The 20460-nt window shown below is 48.2% G+C and overlaps 1 protein-coding gene across 4 annotated transcripts in view; it reads right to left on the bottom strand.

The window, feature by feature from the left end:
• LOC141160982 (parvalbumin beta-like) overlaps window positions 1-15223 on the bottom strand; it is an 83293-nt gene extending 68070 nt beyond the window's left edge. For 3 of the 4 annotated variants that reach the window (XM_073645777.1, XM_073645778.1, XM_073645776.1), the window contains exons 1-2: window positions 15137-15223; window positions 14951-15006 (exon numbers count right to left, since the gene is read on the bottom strand). The gene's annotated coding sequence lies outside the window, so the exon portion shown is untranslated. The remainder of the gene's footprint in view (window positions 1-14950; window positions 15007-15136) is intronic. The other variant, XM_073645779.1, reaches the window with a different exon arrangement.
• Between the last annotated feature and the right edge of the window lie 5237 nt (window positions 15224-20460).

Raw genomic sequence — 20460 nt, 5'->3', positions numbered from 1 at the left:
CAATATTTTTTCAGAGGTAGATGAAGAAAAAAATATATGCAGTTTGCAACCTGATGGAGGTCAGTATAGATGGACTAATACAACAAGTCCCACACACAGCTAGAAGCCCAATATTTTTTCAGAGCTAGATGCAGAAAAAAATTATATTCAATTTGCAACCTGATGGAGGTCAGTATAGATGGACTAATAGAATGATGCTATGCCCAAAAGATTTTACTTCACTAGGTGCAGTAAAAAAATTGGTATTCTATACACAGGTGGTATATCTTGCAACACAGATAGGCTACTCCACTCACTAACACACTCTGCAATAGGCCAAAAAGGATTAGCTTTGCTAGATTCAGCCAAATGCTGTGAAAAAAAACTTGCACAGCACTGGCACAGACCTGCCTGGCAAAAACTGATAGGAACTGATTTAACCTAGTCCTGAAAAGGACTCCAATTACAATTAGTCTTTACTCCCACAATCTATCTATTTAAGAGCACAGACCTGCCTGATAAAAGTCGTAGGAAATGCTGTAACCTAGTCCTTAAAAGGACTGCAATCACAACTATTCCCTACTCCCAAGCTATCTGTAGATTTGTGCGAAAATTGGCTTGAAATTAACAAGGTATAGCGCACACAGCAACAGCGGTGCCGTCTAACACGCAGCTGCAGCAGTGAGAAAATGGTGGCGACGGGGAAAATGGCTTGGTCTTATAGGGCAAGGACATGTGACATACACTGCCAATGACACATGCCCTTGCTTGTGTGAAAAAAAGCACTTCGCTCCGTGTGTGCGCTGCTGATAGGCTGACAGATTGCACCTCCCCACTGCAAATGCGGGAAAGAGAAAAAAAAATGGAGATCTTCATTGTTCCTGCAGAGATCCATTCCCTGCCCCTCCCCCCACCCCGCTGTACACTCAAACTGCGTATTAACATTAATTTTCATCATTACTGAGAAAAAATCCAGTTATGATTTTGGTGCACGAACAGTTATCGAACATAACCTCGAACAGCCGAATTTTTCTCAAATTGTTCGTGTTCGCCGAACGGCTCGAACACTGCCCAAAACAGCTCGAATTTGAGATTGGCGAACAGTTCGAGTAGAACAACGCTCATCTCTAATCAGCATGTTAAAACACATACAGAAAATAACACCAACATGCAAACAGTTTGAAAAACCAAGTGTGAACACTGAAAATTCTGACATGATCACCTCCCCTGGGAGGCTCCCTAACTACTGTACTTCCAAACCAAAAACCTGAAAATGAGAAGTCTGCTTGTGATGTTATGAAATGAAATGCCTGGATGCATGTGAAACGTTACTGCTGTCTGAATTGGAGTTAATAATATAAAATTCAAAATTCAAAGAATGGGTTCACCTTGTCGATGGTGGGATAGCTTTCATACTATTTTTGATCAAAAACAGTGTTACTAAGAACCCTATTTTATTTAAATGCACTTGCTTTTTATTTATTTACAGCAGAGTTTTTGTTCATTTTGCTTCTTGTAGGTTTTTCTAATAATATAAAATTGTTAGTGGATAATACATGTTTGCAAGTACGACAATTTTTTCCCCCACACCTAAAGAAACCTTTGCATGATAACCATTGTCGTACTCGCAAACATGCATTACCCACTAACAATTTTTTCAACCATGATAAATCTGCTGGTTTTTCTATCAGTTCATAAATTGCTACACACAAAATGTTGTGTATGCTATTGTTCGCACTGCGTGCAATAAAATGTACATAGGCTCCACAGCAAGGAAGCTTAAAGTTCGCATTTCAGAACACATCACTGATATTATTAGCTCCAATTCAGACAGCAGTAACGTTTCACATGCATCCAGGCATTTCATTTCATTACATCACAAGCAGACTTCTCATTTTCAGGTTTTTGGTTTGGAAGCAGCCAGGAAGCCTCCAAGAGGAGGTGATCATGTCAGAATGTTACGTACAAGGGAAGCATTTTGGATTTTTAATTTGGGGACTTGTGCTCCAAATGGATTAAACATTAGAAAATAAATCATGTGTTATTATAATTGACTAGGTTTTTCTTGTTATGTTTCTAGGATATTTGTGCTATTTTCAGTGTTAACACTTGATTTTCAACTTTTTGCATGTTGGTGTTATTTTCTGTATGTGATTTAACATGTTGATATTCACCTGTTGGGTCATTGAAGGTAATGGTCTGACCTGTTTTTTTTTTTTTCTTTTTTGGTTTGTCAGCATGTTATTTAAATGGTGTGTTAGCATTTGTCTAGCAGCTTTGAAAAAGATCGCCTCTGAGCGATCGAAACGCGTTGCTGAAAATGTCCTAGTAACATCTATTCAATTGCACCTGTACCTCAGTTTTATTTATTCATTCCTTCATTTTTGGATGTAGTAATTTTTATGAACTTCGGATCCTGGAGCTGGATACCTTTTTGTTTTCTTCACTTCCTGTTACTGCATAGAGCAGAGTAAAAAGAAAAATTAGCTGGGTAGAAAGGCAAAATAAGTAATTGTAAGTACACACTGTATCAAGCCCTCTGATGGCACATGTGGTTCGTGGACCCACAGTACCATGGGGCCGAGCTTAATAGGAGGGGGCGTGGCTAAGCAGCTACCTCTGTTTTCACTGAAGATTCTGATGGTGGAGTCAGGCTTGAGCTAAAGTTACAGGATACCGAAAAAGGGTCCGACAGTATGGACTCTCGAACACTAACCAGGACTGACACGGGTGCAGGTTCTCCATTGCTACTGATGGAACAGTTACAGGTTCGAATACCGCTGGTGTGGCTTCTGGGTTTAGGTGCTGCCAGAGCTACTTCAGGTTCAGGTACCACCAGTGCGGCTTCTAAGGGTTCAGGTACCGCCAGTGCGGCTTCTGGATTCAGGTATCGCCAGTATGGCTTCATGGTTCAGGTGTCCCCGGTGTAGCTTCTCAGGGTTCAGGTACCATCGGTGTGATTTCAGGGTTTGGGCCCTGTTCACACAAGGACTATGGGTTCTGGCTCAGAGTTCAGGCTTTCTCCAAACAAAGACTAGGGGTTCAGGTTCAGTGCCTGGCCGCACAAAGACCAGGGATTCAGGTTCAGGATCTGGCCGCACAAGTACCAGGGGATGAGGTTCAGGGCCCAGCCGCGGAAGGACCAGCGGTTCAGGTTCAGGGACTGGCTGCACAAGGACCAGGGGTTTAGGTTCAGGGACTAGCTGCACAAGGACCAGGGGCTCCGGTAAACTCACAACTACATGGGAAGAGGGACCTGGCAACATTCAGTTGCACACACACACACTACTACACAGGAACTTTAGGGGTTGCTCAGGCCCTACCCTAAAGAGGAGGGTGCATTTTATACTTAGATGCCTCCCAGCTATTGGTTGGGGGCATTTACAAGACCTTTAAGAGCAGGGAAGCATGCTTGCACTAAGTGCATAACTGTAAGTCAGTGCGCAGGACCCAGGGAGATGTGCCAGAGACGGGGAAGTGACCGCATGTCCGCAGCTGTAAATATGTCAGCGTCCCTGAATGGAGGTGGAAGGGGAACCATACGGGGGTGCCATCATTATCATTACAGTAGGCCTCTTACGCCCTCTCTTCTTCAAGCCCGCAAGGATCATCTGCGGAAGAAGTGGAGCCAGACTCTTCTTCTTGGCCTTTCACGACTTCTCTTCAGGACCATGTTCTCTCTGTCCACTGGAAGAAAGGTTACTTCTCTCACCTTCTTCATGACTAGGACGCTTTTCTCCATCAAGACATCCTTAGAGCAGGACAAAACGGGTGTAGTACCAGGGACTTTAAATTGCAAATTCTCTTTCTGCCCGGCAAGACCAACTACCACCTTGGAAGATAAAAAGACAAACTAGAGTTCTTCTTCCTGGTTGGTGGATAGTAAAGACTTGGAAGATGCCTCCACCTTGAAGATCTCATCATCCAACCACCTGAAAACTGAAGGTACCTTCTATGGGTCGATCTTCAACCTGTTGTCCACAAAGATATGTCCTCGAAGTGGGGAGCTTCATGGACACAGATCATTGGAACAATCGTCGAGACTGTGTGGAGACATCGTCTCTGCTTTCCTTCTTTCGGAGATGCCAGCACACCACAAGTTGACTACCAGCAGAATTGGTTGAGAAGATAGCAACTTCTCTGGATGCAAAGCTCCAATCTGGAGCTCAACTTGCACAGCAACGACGTGACCATTTTCGGATAGGGGTTTCCATTTTCTGAACAACACCCTCACCAGATTCTGGAGATGGTGGCCGGGATCCTGGTGCAGCCAGAACTTTTCTGCCAACCTAGAGTCTCCACATGAAACAGATACAGTCAGAGTCATAGGCAGAGAGGGAATACTCTTGCCAAAGGTAGCCTCTCCTACTGACCGAAGGCTTTGAAGTTTTTCAAGCTTCTCAAGACAAAGACAGATGGGATACCCCTCACCACTGCTGCAAAAGCACCACTCCTTATCATAACTGAGTTCAGGCTGAGGAACAAACGGTCTCTGGGAGCACGGAATGAGATTTGATAATTTCCTCTCACGCGTCACCTCTCTGGTTTGATCCTGGAAGGGAAGATGCAGCAGAAGATTCAAAACTTGGCTCATAGAAGCCCTTTCAGAAGGCCATCAGGAAGGCCTGTAGGTCCGAGGTGTCAGGATTCCCTCTGTCCCACAAGGGGTTGAGCCACCCTAGGGCAACTCCTGCTAGGTAGGACATAAAGAATCCCACCTTAACCCTATGTGAGGAAATCTGATGGGCAAGTAGCTCATAGTGCTGCATACTGTAACATCCCTGGCGGCGTGCTTGCATAGTGCACCACCTCCCACTATGCAAGATCGCAATCTTACCCTTCAGTGCAGTCTGCAAGCCTTGCTCCTGTTCATGCTGTGTGCATGCCTCTGGTCTGATTGCTTAGGGCGGCGGCCCGGTTACTTCCTGATTCTTATAGCTGCTGTGGGCACACTCCTAATGCATCCCCAGCCTATTGCTGTGAGTCACTGGATATTTAAACCCACTCCACCCTGAAGAAGGTGCCTGAGCAACACTATCATTCAGTGTGCTCCTTGACTCTGAAGTTGCCAGGTCCAGTTCTACCTCTTGTCTGTTTCTGCCATTTCTGGGGGCTGCATACCCAGACCTGTTACCTGTGACTTCTTGTCTGTTTCCGCCATTTCTGGGGGCTGTATACCCAGGCTCACTCCTGTATCTCGTTGCAGTGTCAGTTCCTGTCTGAACTGTCTCCTAGCCTGTTACCTGTTTGTCTCTATGTCCATACCTTCCCTTTTCCTGCAGTGTCTGAACCTGCACCTAACTCCAACTTGTTGTCTCTGTACTTCTGTTTGTGAGCTTAGAGTCCACTCGCTACTTCATTGTAAGTACCTTGTGTGTATCTGGTTCTGCTTGTCCCTTTTCCCTTCCTACGTATCTACCCCCCTGTGTTCTAACCATTTTCCTGTATGTTCCAGTCTGTTCCATGTGAACAGAGCCCTGTCCTCTCTGCCTTGCTCACTACTCCGGCATTTCCTCTCTGCTCTGCCTTGTCCACCGCACCGGCGGTTTCGCTCTGCTCTGCCTTGTTCACCGCTCCGGCGGTTCTGCTCTGCTCTGCGTTGCTTACCGCTCCGGCGGTACCTCTCTGCTCTGCCTTGCCCACCCCTCCAGCGGTTCCTCTCTGGTCTGCCTTGTTCACCGCATCTGCGGTTTCGCTCTGCTTGCTCACTGCACCATCGGTTCTGCCTTGCCCACCGCTCCGGCGGTTCCTCTCTGCTCTGCCTTGCTCACCGCTCCGGCGGTTCCTCTCTGCTCTGCCTTGTCCACCGCTTCGGCAGTTTTGCTCTGCTCTGCCTTGTCCACCGCACCTGCGGTTTCGCTCTGCTCTACTTGCTCACCGCACCAGCGGTTTCGCTCTGCTCTGCCTTGTCCTCCGCTCCGGCGGTTTCGCTTTACTCTGCTTGTCTACCACATCTGCGGTTCTGTTCCTGAATCCCAGTCTGTACTGGACCCTATCCAGCCTGCGCTCCAACCTGTTAGTACCTCACTGTCTGCACTCCAGCCGTGCTTGCCAGTGTCCCCCTGTCTGCATACCAGCCGTGCTTACCAGTACCCACCTGTCTGCATACCAGTCGTGCCTGCCAATACCCACCTGTCTGTAAGCCAGCCTGACCTGCCTGTTCCTGCCATCCCCGGTGTGGGTCAACAGCTGTGTTCGGGGTCTGACCTAGGAGTAGCACCTGGTCCCTCTGCTCGGTTCCTCCCTGGTGCACGGAGTCGACTGAGCCGCCGTGCGACCTTAGTCGGATCGGGTTGATACTTAGTTACGCCCCTCCAGGTACTCCCCGGTTCATGGTACAGTGGGATCACTAATCACGCACACACCAGCCAGTCCGGGCGTGTGCATAACACATACACTGTTGTAGATACCCACGGCACTGCTTCGGATCAGACAGGACGTGGCGGGTGCTGGAACCCTGGCCCTGACTACACGCCATCATGGGCGCAGTAACCGCACCGCCGAGTCTTCATCCCCATCATCATTTTAGAGTCCCGATTGGCGCCATAGTTCCATGAGATCTCATAGCAGGCGGAGCAGGCATTCATCATGCCGCTCCAGATCTCCTAGGCATAGCCGCCGATGCAGATCATCACGCTGGCGATCACCTTCGTCGTCCGACATATCGTCCGATGTATCCGTTAGCCTACGTAGGAGTTCACATCGCAGATCTCCTGGGATCTTTTCAATCCATGGTTATTCTCAGGACGTGGCTGTTCCTGTGCAGGTTGCTCAGGCTCATCCCATTCAGTCGGTTCCACAAGGGATCGGTGAGTACCAGTATTCGGGGTCTTGGGGGGGATGGTGCGGGTGTACTTCCAGCCTTAAAATCACTTTAGCGTCAGGGCAATAACCTCCCTTCCGGACAAAACATTTTAGTTAACCCCCTTATGCTAAACCAAAACCCTCAAAAAGACCCACCTCTCACCCACGCTAGTATACACAAGAATGTCTTTATCTGTGGTATTTCTCCTCTTGGGTCTCACTTAGACGAGGAGACCATTAACAAAATCTGGGCCAACGATTATGTTGATAGTTGGTCACTGGTGTCTCCTAATCAGCATACGGTTGACAAGGAGCGCCGTCCCATTGATAGGCCTTTTGAGTGCAAACCAAAAGTTGCAAAAAACATTAACAATTGGTTGCAAGCAATTTTTGTTATGGGCTGCGTCATGAGACAAAAGCATCCAGAGCCCTGTTCTGAAATGTTTATTTTCATAGACACCATCTATCACTCCTATGAGGCCCATGGGTGCTGCGCTTGGTAGTGCTATGATGAGGAGTTCAGGCGGCGTTTGGCCCTAGAGCCTCATATGGGTTGGGGAGTTAAAGCGACGGACACATGGATTCATCTTATGCTAGCCCAGAAAGCCACAACCACCTTTCACTCAGCGGCCTCTGGTCATACCGCCGGTACAGGGTCAGTGGCCAACTGCAGACCCAGCTGCTGTTAGCTGTTTAATGAGGGACACTGCCATTTCTTTGGTTTGTGCAAATACAAACATGAGTGTTCAGCCTGTGGAGGCCCCCATGCTGCAGTCAAATCCCCCCGTCCCTCTCCAAAGTTGGCAACAAAACCCCCCAATCAATCATAGCCCAAGGACGCCGGTGAGTGTAACCGCGATGGGGCCTTGGCTCGATCTCTACCCCAATAAGGAAGCAGGGGCCCATTTACGTTTTGGCTTCAGTTACGGCTTCTTCATTCCTTTCACTTTCTGTAGCCAACCATTGTTTTCTGCCAACCTGAAATCAGCCAAAGAATTCCCTCTAATTCTTACAGAAAAAATGGAGAAAGTTTCCCTGAGCAGAATAATAGGTCCATTTCAAACCCCTCTGTTTTATAATTTCCGCGTTTCCCCATTAGGAATCGTTCCCAAAAAAGACCCCGGCAAGTTTTGTTTAATTCAACATCTCTCTTTCCCCAGGAGAACATCGGTAAATGACGGCATTTCGGAAAGCGATGCATCTGTAACATACGTTTCCTTTGACTAGGCTATCTCCTTGATTAGAGAGGCTGGCCCTGGTGCCTTAATGGCAAAATCTAAAATTAAATCCTTTGAATTTTTCAGTGCCCTACGCATTAGCGAGTTAGTTTCCTCATCAAAGCACAATTCTGGAGGCCTTCAACATGATGACGTCTCCCCCTGTGATGGAGGCCTCCGTATTCGGATTCGAAAATCAATCATCATGCTGCTCCAGATCCGTCAGGTATTGGGTTCATGGGTTCCCCTATTTGCCATTCCTGCTCCTATTCATCCTTTAAACCTCGTTAACAGTTAGTTATTTATCTGTTCGTCGTTCTGGTCAGTCCTTTTTCTCCCATGATGGTTCCCCTCTGACAATATTTCAGTTCCATTCTCTTTTTTGTTGTTATGCACACGCCCGGACTGGCTGGCATGTGCGTGATTAGTGATCCCACTGTACCATGAACCGGGGCGTGCCTGGAGGGGCGTTACCAAGTATCAACCCGACCCGACCAAGATCGCACGACGGCTCAGTCGACTCCATGCACCAAGGAGGAACCGAGCAGAGGGACCAGGTGCTACTCCTAGGTCAGACCCCGGACACGGCTGTTGACCCACCGGCAGGCACGACTGGTATGCAGACAGGTGGGTACTGGTCAGCACGGCTGGTATGCAGACAGGGGGGTTCTGGCAAGAACGGCTGGAGTGCAGACAGGGAGGTACTGGCAGGCACGGCTGGCGTGCAGACAGGGAGGTACTAGCAGGATAGAGCGCAGGCTGGATAGGGTCCAGTACAGACTGGGATACAGGAACAGAGCCGCAGATGCGGTAGACAAGCAGAGCAGAGCGAAACCGCAGGTGCGGTGGAAAAGGCAGAGCAGAGCGAAACCGCTGGAGCGGTGGACAAGGCAGAGCAGAGAGGAACTGCCGGAGCGGTGGGAAAGGCAGAACCGCTGGTGCGGTGAGCAAGCAGAGCGAAACCGCAGATGCCATGAACAAGGCAGACCAGAGAGGAACCGCTGGAGCGGTGGGCAAGGCAGAGCAGAGAGGTACCGCCGGAGCGGTGAGCAAGGCAGAGCAGAGAGGAACCGCCGGAGCGGTGGGCAAGGCAGAACCGATGGTGCGGTGAGCAAGCAGAACTGCTGGAGGGGTGGGCAAGGCAGAGCAGAGAGGTACCGCCGGAGCGGTGAGCAAGGGAGAGCAGAACCGCCGGAGTAGTGAACAAGGCAGAGCAGAGGGGAACCGCTGGAGTGGTGAGCAAGCAGAGCGAAACCACAGGTGCGGTGGACAAGGCAGAGCAGAGAGAAACCGCCGGAGCGGTGGGCAAGGCAGAATCGCTGGTGCGGTGAGCAAGCAGAGCGAAACCGCAGATGTGATGAACAAGGCAGAGCAGAGAGGAACCGCCGGAGCGGTGGACAAGGCAGACCAGAGAGTAACCGCCGGAGCGGTGAGCAAAGCATAGCAGAACAGGGCGGATGGTGCAGGCAGAGAGGACAGGGCTCTGTTCACATGGAACAGACTGGAAGGGAAAAGCAGAACCAGATACACACAAGGTACTTTCAATGAAGTAGCGAGTGGACTCTACACTCACAAACAGAAGTACAGAGACAACGAGTTGGAGTTAGGGGCAGGTTCAGACACTGCAGGAAAAGGGAAGGTACGGACATAGAGAGAAACAGGTAACAAGCTAGGACACTGTTCAGACAGAGACTGAACCAGGAACAAGGTAAAGGAACGAGCTTGGGAACTCAGCCCCCAGGGTGGCAGAAACCGACAAGAAGTCACAGGTAACAGGTCTGGGAATGCAGCCCCCAGAAATGGCCGAAACAAACAAGAAGTCACAGGAAACAGGTCTGGGAATGCAGCCCCAAGAAATGGCAGAAACAGACAAGAGGTAGAACTGGACCTGGTAATTTCAGAGTCAAAAGAGCACACTGAATGTTAGTGTTGCTTAGGCACCTCCTCCAGGGTGGAGTGGGTTTAAATATCCAGTGACTCACAGCAATAGGCTGGGGACGCATTAGGAGTGTGCCCACCGCAGCTATAAGAAACAGGAAGTAACCGGGCCGCCGCCCTAAGCAATCAGACCAGAGGCATGCACACAGCATGAACAGGAGCAAGGCTTGCAGACTGGACTGAAGGGTAAGATTGCGATCTTGCATAGTGGGAGGTGGTGCACTATGCAAGCATGCCGCCAGGGATGTTACAGTATGCAGCACTATGAGCTACTTGCCCATCAGATTTCCTCACATAGGGTTAAGGTGGGATTCTTTATGTCCTACCTAGCAGGAGTTGCCCTAGGGTGGCTCAACCCCTTGTGGGACAGAGGGAATCCTGACACCTCGGACCTACAGGCCTTCCTGATGGCCTTCTGAAAGGTCTTCTATGAGCCAGGTTTTGAATCTTCTGCTGCATCTTCCCAGAGACATGCACACAGTATGAACGGGGGCAAGGTTTGCAGACTGGCCTGAAGGGTAAGATTGCGATCTTGCATAGTGGGAGGTGGTGCACTATGCAAGCTCGCCGCCTGGGATGTTACATTTGTAAATGGTTGTTGTCCTTGGGTCTTCCTCCTAAGGAGTTTGGAACCCATTCCTTCAGGATTGGAGCTGCCACGGAAACAGCCCGTGCTGGTTTGTCTAACAGTGAAATTCAGCACATTGGTAGATGGCATTCCTCTTGTTTTTCCAGTTACATCAGACCGGATTTATTACTCCATTAACCTTTTTTCCCAGGTGGTGTGAAACCCACATTGTGGATCCTGGGACACTCATACATCTTCTGGATGTCCCAGAGGGCAGAACGTCATCCGGGTGGAAGAGGTCTCGGCTTTCACGGGATTGATGTATTTTGGAAAGGAATTCGGGGGTTGACCTGGTCCCAAGTTCTCCCGGAGGTTGTTCGAATCTCTCAGGTTTCTTCTTCCCCCATAATTTTAGTCCTCCATGCGGGCGGGAATGATCTCTGCTCTTTCCGTATTACCAAACCCCTCACTATGATGCATTCGAATGTTGAAAAATTCCATGGTTTCTTCCCGGAACCAACCCTGGTCTGGTTGGTGGTCATTTCAAGTGTTGCATGGCAGGGCGCAAGGGATGCGGCAGCGGGAGAGCGATCTCGGTGCACACTTAATGCACGTATCTCCCACTTTGTTTGCTGGAGTGGTCATCAGGCGTCGTCAGCTGAAGGAGACAATTTCAGTCTCATGTTTCCTGATGGTGTTCACCTCACGGAAATAGGTCTGGATTAGTGTTGAGCGAGTATGTTCTGTCCGAGTATGCTCGGGCCGAGCTCCGAGTATTTACTGCTGCTCGGTGATATGCTTGAATCACTCCCGTGTGCATGATTTGCAACTGTTTGACAGCTTTATTACATGTGGGGAATGTGTAAGAAATAGACATTCCTCCCATGTATTAAAACTGTCAAACAGTCGCAAATCATGCACACAGGAGGGATTCAAGCATATCACCGAGCAGCTGTAAATACTCGGAGCTCGGCCCGAGCGTACTCGGCGAAAGGGTTAACAGAACATACTCGCTCAACTCTAGTCTGGATATTTTCCTCTCTGGTATCCACGATGGCTTTGAGCAGACCTTGTACCAAATAGGTGGGGGTCGGAGCGCAGTATAAATACTTTGCTCCTCCTTGGTGGTCATTTGTTTTACCATCATAGTGTTTGTTATGTACGAAGTCTGACTTGCGCCGGGAGTCCGGCTGGGCATAACGATTCGTACTTGCTGCTGGCCAATAGTGTATTGATTTGAGATTTCATATTCCTATGTTCTGCGCACGCCCCCTTAGCTATGACCAACCTCCATCCATTAAAAGAAAAAGTTTGATTAAGATTTTGTCTTGTTTTTATTTACATGGGACTTTTTGGATAATACGGTGGGCAGGTTTCAGCAGTCTCCACCTTGTCAGACATGTGATAGTCTGATCCTGGAGAGCTGGGGACAGAGGCACAGAGTAGGTGCTAATTGTCCATCCCCACAGTGTGTGAAGGGAGAAGATGATCCTGCAGCTAAGCCACATCTACAGGCCAGTCAGCTTACCAGGAGATGTCCGTCGCCTCCTGGCCTAACCAAGGGACTTATTCCACAATCCAAAGCCACAAATGAAGTTGAGTAAAATATCTGGATATAGAAAACCACACCCACATTGTTGAATAAAAAAAAAACAAAGCAAAGTAAAGTTAACTTGAAAAGACACAAATCAAGTAATAAATAATGCTACATTCACACTTCCATGTAAAATGTTCGTGTGCGGATCGATTTTTCATTGGACAGCACATGTACCCATAGAGTTTCATGGATCTATTCCCAGACCCGTGAAAATCATGGATCTGAGTGCGATATCCATCAGATTCCATGCAGGTCCTATTCTAATCTGATTTTTAGGATCAGATACTATATACTCAATGGGTCTGTGTGCTTTCTTAGAAAAAAATCAGACAGTGCACTCACAGTTCACATGGATGTGACCTTGTAGGCTTACAGCACCACTCCAGCATTGTTGTTTTTTTATTGCAGCACTGGAATTGTGCCACTAATCTAAGTTCCCTTCTTTTAGTCTCATACTTACCAGCGGCTGTCTTCAACTGTTATTTGTGCCTCTCTGGTCCAGCAGTTTGTGACTTTCTGGATCTCTCCAGTGTTTACTGGGCATGTCCAGAAGTCACAACTCAATGTATGTCTATGAGAGCCAGAATGAGATCGGAACGGCGTTCTCCTAGACATGCAGTGAAAGCTTGTGACCGTTACTTCTGACTTCCGGTCATTCAGAAGCTGTGGTCACAAGATGGTAGCATGTGACTGGAGTGGCGCCATGAGCAGCTGAAGATGGCAGCTGCTAAGTATAAGACTAGGGTCAGGGAAGTTAAGATTAGTGGCACCATTCTAGCACCAAAATAAAAAAAAGCTGGAGTGCTACACTAAGCATAAATATAAATATCACTAATAGAACCAAATTCACTCCAGAAAAAAAGTGAATAGACAATGATGAATCAGGAACTATGTAAACATTCTATGAATGCCCTCATCTTTTCTCTACGGCTAGGCACAACATTTTCTGAAACCTAGCCCAATAAAAATCATAATAACTGCTATTTATATTTTTTTTTTGTTAAAAAATTACGAAATTTATATAACAAAGACTTTTTAATATTACCTTCAGTCATAAAACAATAAAAAGAACAGAAATTAAAAACCATATTCATAAGTATGATATAATAGCACTCCTACTTAAATTAGGGTAGGTGCACACAACGTCTTTTTCAGGTGGATTCACTGAGAATCAGAAAATGCTCAAAAGAATGAACATATGCATTACTGTGTAAGAATGACGCTCTGTTCATATGTTCAGGCTTTAGAACTTCTTTTAACTGGTTCAGGTTTCCAAAGACGCCAAGCGGCTATAAGAAGTGATCCGACAATTCTACGGGCGTTTTCTACTTGGAAGACACTCTTTACTTTACAATCAATACAAGTTAATGGGAAAGCTCAAAGGACACCCAGAAGGTGCCCAGACATCTATTGGAACATTTTTCTGAATAAAAACACTATTGGTTTCTTCTTTATTCAATAGCATAAGAAAGACAAAAAACAGCCGTAAAAAAAAAGTCACAAAAACCGTGGGAAAACCCTAGAGAAAGTCAAATGTTGGCAGTCAATACCATTGGAAAAAACACCACAAAAGACACTTCAGAAAAAAAAATGGCTGTGCTTCCCGAGGCATCTTCTGCTTAAAAAAACTCTACAGGTTCATATGCACATACCCCTACTCCTAGTAGTCACTGATTACCCACAAAATTTAATATTGGCATCTTTATATATCTCTATTATTTTTTACAGTAAGTCAGCTGATATAGAAGGGTTAATGTTTTTCCTCTCTGCTCTATATTTCTCTACATTCTCTTGATGCCTGACCTTTCTCTATTTCATACTATGTTTAGAGTTATCCAGTCTCACTGTCTTCGCTCAAGGATCTTATGCTTCTTATCTCATATGTAACATTCTGCTAACTCCTGCTAAAATCATGTTATGGAACAGGATGAATAAAGTCCTCATGACCTGGACAGGTTGGGGGGGGGGTGGCTACGCGGGTTGCATTGAGTTGCATTGCTTGTAAATGGTATAAAAATGATTACTCTTTGTGTGAATAAACAGAAACTGATGTGCTCACGACCTATGTGCAGTCATGTCTATCTGAACGCTCGTTATATTGGAGGGCCTAAACTCTTAATTTGGCCTCACTGGTGATCCGTCATATCTGACTATTAGATCAGAAGAAAGACAGCTACAACATGCTTCACAGGTTACAGTGACTATAAATAACTGAGCAAGGAGCATTAAAAATTTCCAAATTTCTAATTCTAACCTGGTGTCAGTTATTCACAATGTACATACAATAAAGAACACTCACTTATGTGACATTAAAGGGGCTGTCCAGGCTGTCTGCACTATTGCAAGCATTCAAATTACATACATGCAGCCATGTAACTGCCAACTAGCAAGGGGAATATTGGGGAATAGTGACAGCGTCTACAACGCACCCTGTCACAGTTCGTCAATCTGCAGTCACAGATTGACTATAAAGCCACGGCCCCACTATCAGTATTTGGTCAGTATTCGGTCAGTATTTTTTCTCAGGCGTGGGAGCCAAAATCAGGTGGGGAACAATCAGAGAAAAGGTATAATAGAAACAAGTCACCAATTCTACATTTATCACCCACTCCTGGTTTTGGCTCCCACTCCTGAGAAAAAATACTGACCGAATATTGACCAAATACTGATAGTGGGACCGTGGCCTAAACTTCTGTCCTGAACCTGAAAAAAAAAACTTTAATATATTTTTGTTCAAAAGATAAAAAGTATTACTGGAGTGATACCTTTATTAGCTTACCTGAAAATCGTATATGCAAGTTTTGAGAATAAAGGACCATTCATCTGGCAGGTTTTATCATAACTTACCTAATAAAAGATCCTCTGGCCTCAGGAAGCTTGAAATTGTATTTTTTCTTATTAGCCTGAAAATATATTACTTGTATCTTACTTTTGCTTTTTTGACATAAAAATATACAGTATTACATGACTTAGATATTTTTTCCCTAACTCAGTACCACCACACTATCTTTTGCTGAATATCAGTACACTTACCTGGCTCTTGTATTCTTGATGTAGTAAATATTCTGTTATACAGGCGGCTCATCGACCTATATATATACTACATATAGGGTGGAACACATTTAATAACAAAGCAAGAGGCAAAGTTATTATCTGCTGGAGGAAGATTAATAGCCCTGATTGCATCATATCTGATTACAAATCCTTCTGCAAGTAGCTTAGAAATGATAACAAAAAGCAACTGTGTAAAAGACTGGAAGAATGACCTGCACCCCCTGAAGATCATATAATAATTGTATTGTGTTATGTTGATGCATTTCTGAACTGTTGCATTTATTTTACAAATCTGTGAAAACTATGGCCAGCTGCAGGAGTTTTGGTAAGGAAAAGCAATTAATGGGAAATTCAGGGAGGGGATTGTCTACAGTAGTGACCAAAAGTTTTGCATCTTTTTTTAAATGTGTGATTACTTCTGTCAGGTTGTTGTGATTAGAGATGAGCGAATGATTCAATATTCGATTCGGATTACGATCGCCGAATTTCCAATATTGGCCGACTTATTCGTCGAATGATCGTCGAACGTTACGGAACGCCATAGGATTCAATGGAGGGACACAAAAAACACATACACAACACCTTCAAACGGGCCCAAAAGCAGACAAAACACATCAAATTAGGGGTAGACACATGCAAAGTGCCATCAATTGACCCAGAGTACAAGAACTATAATTATTATTACTATTACAGCAACATTTAATCTATGGCGCTTTACATGTCAAAAGGGGTCACCAACTGGTACAAGAGAAGAGAGGACCCTTTCTGCGAAGGCGCAAACACAGTCTACAAGGGATGGCTGAGGATACAGTAGGTCAGGGTACAGCTAGTCGTGCAGCAGTATGCTGGAGCAAGGCTTACCGCAAATTATATGCTTGTCACAAGAAGTGGGTCTTCAGTAGTGATGAACGAGCACTAAAATGCTTGGGTACTCGTTGCTTGGGTCAAGCAAATTGGAATACTCGGGTGCTCGACCCGAGCAACGAGCCCAATGTAAGTTTATGGGAAACTCAAGCATTTTTCAGGCGGCTCCCCCCAGCGGTCTGCAGAGGGCCTAAAAAATGGCCAAATCGATGGGAACAGTGCTCAAATGACATGGGAACAGCATGGGGAAGATCCCTGGAAGCATTTCTGACCCCCAGGTCACTGCTGTCAGCAATGTTGTCAGAGGTATTAGGCCACTTTTAGGGACTCACAATAAAACATACAAAAATGAATCCAAAATAGATTTTTCTGGGAAATATGTTAAGGAACATCCTTTCCAGGGTAATGAGTAGTATATAAGGAAAAATAAATAATCAAAAATATTCCTCCACACCTTGGGCTATGTTCACACGTAGCGTTTTTGATGCGTTTTTGCACTTTTGTATTGCTCTCAACCAAGACAAATGCATTCACCGGGAAATGTCATTTTAACATTTTACAACCTTATCTGGCAATGTTGTGTGTGACACATCATCAGACACATCCTGTTTCATTGATGATGGAGGGACTCTGAAAGACACATAGAGCAGGGCCACAGTAACGACAAATTCCCATTAGAAAGGAGAGAGTCTGCTATGCAGTTATAGGGTGTAGCATCGGCGTCTCTGCCCCTTGCTAGGCAGAGACGCCGTCCCTCTCACCTCCCCGCTCCTGGCGCGGCGTCCTCCAGCGCTTCTCTCCCCGCTACGTCCGGCGCGCGCTCCTTCCCCGGCAGTGTGCTTAGGGCGTGCGCGCGCGCGCGCTCCCCCTCTCTTAAAGGGACCGCGCGCGCCGTCCTAAGGAGTCCCCGGCCAATTGCCGGAGGACCTCCCAGATTTATGGCACCTCCTCCAAAATCGAGGTGCCCGAGCAAAGTTGTTTGCACTGTGTCTGATCTTTGCTTCAGCCCTCAGGTCCCACTGCTAGCCTGACTCCTCGTCCTTCCAGCCTGTTATCTGCCCATTACCTGCCGAGCCTGCCAGCCTGCTCACCTGGAGCGCTCACCTGTTACCTGCCTTGGCTGTCTGTCCACTCACCTGGGAGCACCCGCCTGTTATCTGCTGTGTCCGTCAGCCCGCTCACCTGGGAGCGCCCACCAGTTACCTGCCAGTTTCCAGCCTCGTCTGTCTGCCCGCTCACCTGGGAGCGCCCACCAGTTACCTGCTGTGTCCGTCAGCCCTCTCACCTGGGAGCGCCCACCAGTTACCTGCCAGTTACCTGCCTCGTCTGCCTACCTGCTCACCTGGGAGCGCCCACCAGTTACCTGCCAGTTACCTGCCTCGTTTGTTTGCCCGCTCACCTGGGAGCACCCGCCTGTATCCTGTCAGCCTGCCTGGAGACCCTGCCGTCACTTGCTGTGACCACCTTCCTGGTAAACCTAAAGACTGCTACATGCCCGGCTTTCTCGACCTGTGACCACCTGTCGGCTACCAGAGATTTCCGCCTGCTTGCCGTGTCCATCCGCCATACCGGTCAGTCCCAGCCATCTGACTCATGGGAGCCACCTGCTCTCTTACAAGGTCGTCTCCAGAGTAGCACCTGGTCCCTCAGCCCGGATCCTCCCTGGTCACGGTGTCGTTTGCTGCCATACGACCAGGGTCGGTTCGGGTGGATACTTAGTCACGCCCCTCTGGGTCCCTCTTTGCACCTCGGCACAGAGGTTCCACCACCCGGACCCATAACAGTTTGCTCGGGCCATGGAACCCGGTGGCACCCAAGCTCCCTCGCTCTCTGACCTATACCATGAAGTCTCCCGTCAGAGATCCCAGCAGGAGTCCATCCTGAACCACCTGCGGAATGTCAACTCCCGCCTGGACACACTAACTGCTCCACCAGCAACCACCGCTAGTTGCACGACTCGCACCCGGCAGCGCCGCAGCCCACCAATACCATGGCATCCTGCCCCGGACCCCGGCTTTCTGCACCTCCTCGTTTCGGAGGTGACCCCGCTCAAGCTCGGGGCTTCATAAACCAGTGCACCCTGCACTTTGAACTTTTGGCTCATCAGTTTATCTCCGACCGGGCCAAAGTGGCATTCATCATGTCCCATCTCACTGGGGAGGCACTGGCATGGCTTAACCCCCTGTGGGAGAGAGGGGATCCCCTGGTGTCCGACCTGTCGTCTTTCCTCACTGCTTTCCGGAGAGTCTTCGATGAACCGGGACGTAAGTCCTCATCTGCCTCCTCTCTGCTACGTCTCCGCCAAGGGAGTCTCACCATGGGCCAATATGCCATACGGTTCCGCACCCTCACTTCTGATCTTGCCTGGGATAACGAGGCCCTGGTGTCCGTCTTCTGGGAGGGTCATTCCTACCACCCTGGATGACCTGGTGTCGCTGGCTACCCGGATTGACATCCGGTTTCAAGAGCGCACCAAAGAGACCACCCGTGAGAGAAAGTTTCCCCGCCTTGCTCCTACTTTCCAGAGACCTGTCTCCTCTTCTGTCATTCCCTGGGCGCGCTCACCCGAGCCCATGCAGATTGACCAGACAAAGATGGTCAAATCTCATCAAGAGTCACGCCGAGCCGAGGGGAGCTGTTTCTATTGTGGCAGTAAGGAGCACCTGATCCGTTCCTGTCTGGAGAGGCTGGGAAACTCCAGTGTCTAGGACCGCTCGGAGAGGTCGCCCTAGACAAAAGTAGTCCTCTCCAACCCTGACTTTGTCTGTCTCTACCTCCTGGGGAGAGAACCGTCACTTTGAACTCGCCCACCTGGATTCTGGATCCGCTGGAAACCTCATCTCCCAGTCCCTGGTTGAGAAATACCGTATTCCCACCAAGTCTCTGGCTGAACCATTGTCAGTCGTCTCCGTGGATGGAAGACTCCTTCCGGTGACCATCCTGCTCATCACGGAACCCATAACCTGCAGGTGGGAATGCTGCACTCTGAGGTAATCTCCTTCCATGTGCTACCCAGACTCTCCCACTCCCTATTGCTAGGCCTACCTTGGCTCCAGACACATGAACCCGTGTTGAACTGGCATTCCGGTGAAGTACTCCGGTGGGGGCCGGCCTGCCATAAGACCTGCCTGGTTCCGGTTCGTCCGGTTCGTCCACCACCTACCCCAGCTAATTTACCCGGTCTTCCGGCTCCTTACTGGCCCTATGCTGACGTCTTCGGTAAAAAGGAAGCAGAGACATTGCCACCTCATAGGCCATATGATTGCCCGATCGACCTGGTACCTGGCGCCACTCCTCCCCGTGGGCATATTTATCCGCTATCTGCGGCTGAAATCCGGGCCATGTCCAAGTACATAGAGGAGAATCTGGCTAGGGGATTCATTCGGAAGTCTACTTCCCCGGCTGGAGCCGGATTCTTCTTTGTCAAAAAAAAGGATGGCTCGCTACGCCCCTGTATTGACTATAGAGGACTCAATCAGATCATGGTTAAAAATAAATACCCCCTTCCGCTCATCTCCGAGTTATTTGATCGCCTTAAAGGTGCCAGGATCTTCTCCAAGCTGGATCTACGTGGAGCGTATAACCTGGTCCGTATCCGTCAAGTAGACGAGTGGAAGACGGCATTTAATACCCGGGACAGACACTATGAGTACCATGTGATGCCCTTCGGCCTCTGCAATGCTCCCGCCGTCTTCCAAGAACTGGTCATCTTCCATGACCTTCTTTACTCCTGCGTGGTGGTATACCTGGACGACATCTTGGTCTTCTCTCCAGATCTTCCCACACACCGGAGGGATGTTCGTCAGGTCCTGCTTAGGCTCAGGCAGAACCACCTCTATGCCAAATACGAGAAGTGCCTATTTGAGCAGACCTCTCTTCCATTCCTGGGCTATGTTGTCTCCCAGACAGGCTTGCGAATGGATCCCGAGAAGCTCTCTGCTGTCCTAAAGTGGCCCCATCCAGAGGGGTTGAAGGCGATACAGCGATTCCTGGGCTTCGTTAATTACTATCGTCTCTTGATTCCACACTTCTCGTCTCGGACTGCTCCCATACCAGCGCTCACCCGTAAGGGAGCAAATCCCAAGGTATGGCCACCCGAAGCTGAGGAGGCCTTCCTTTCCCTGAAGCAAGCCTTCTCCTCTGCCCCTGTGCTGCACCGTCCGGACTGCAACAAACAGTTCTACCTGGAGATTGATGCTTCCTCCTCTGGAGCCGGAGCGGTTCTCACCCAAAAGTCTTCATCCGGGAGAATGGTAACCTGCGGCTTTTTCTCCAAAATTTTCTCCTCCTCTGAGCGCAATTATTCCATAGGAGACCGAGAACTGCTGGCCGTCAAATTGGCGCTGGAGGAGTGGCGCTATCTGCTTGAAGGGGCTCTATACCCGGTGATCATCTACACGGATCACAAAAATCTGGCATATCTCCAAAATGCCCAGAGA

This window comes from Phyllobates terribilis, unplaced genomic scaffold (assembly GCF_046119375.1).
Source record: "Phyllobates terribilis strain yellow unplaced genomic scaffold, ASM4611937v1 Scaffold_9__5_contigs__length_417890890, whole genome shotgun sequence".
NCBI lineage: Eukaryota > Metazoa > Chordata > Amphibia > Anura > Dendrobatidae > Phyllobates > Phyllobates terribilis.
Note: the sequence above shows the minus strand (reverse complement) of the source record. Positions and strands in the feature narration are given on the sequence as shown.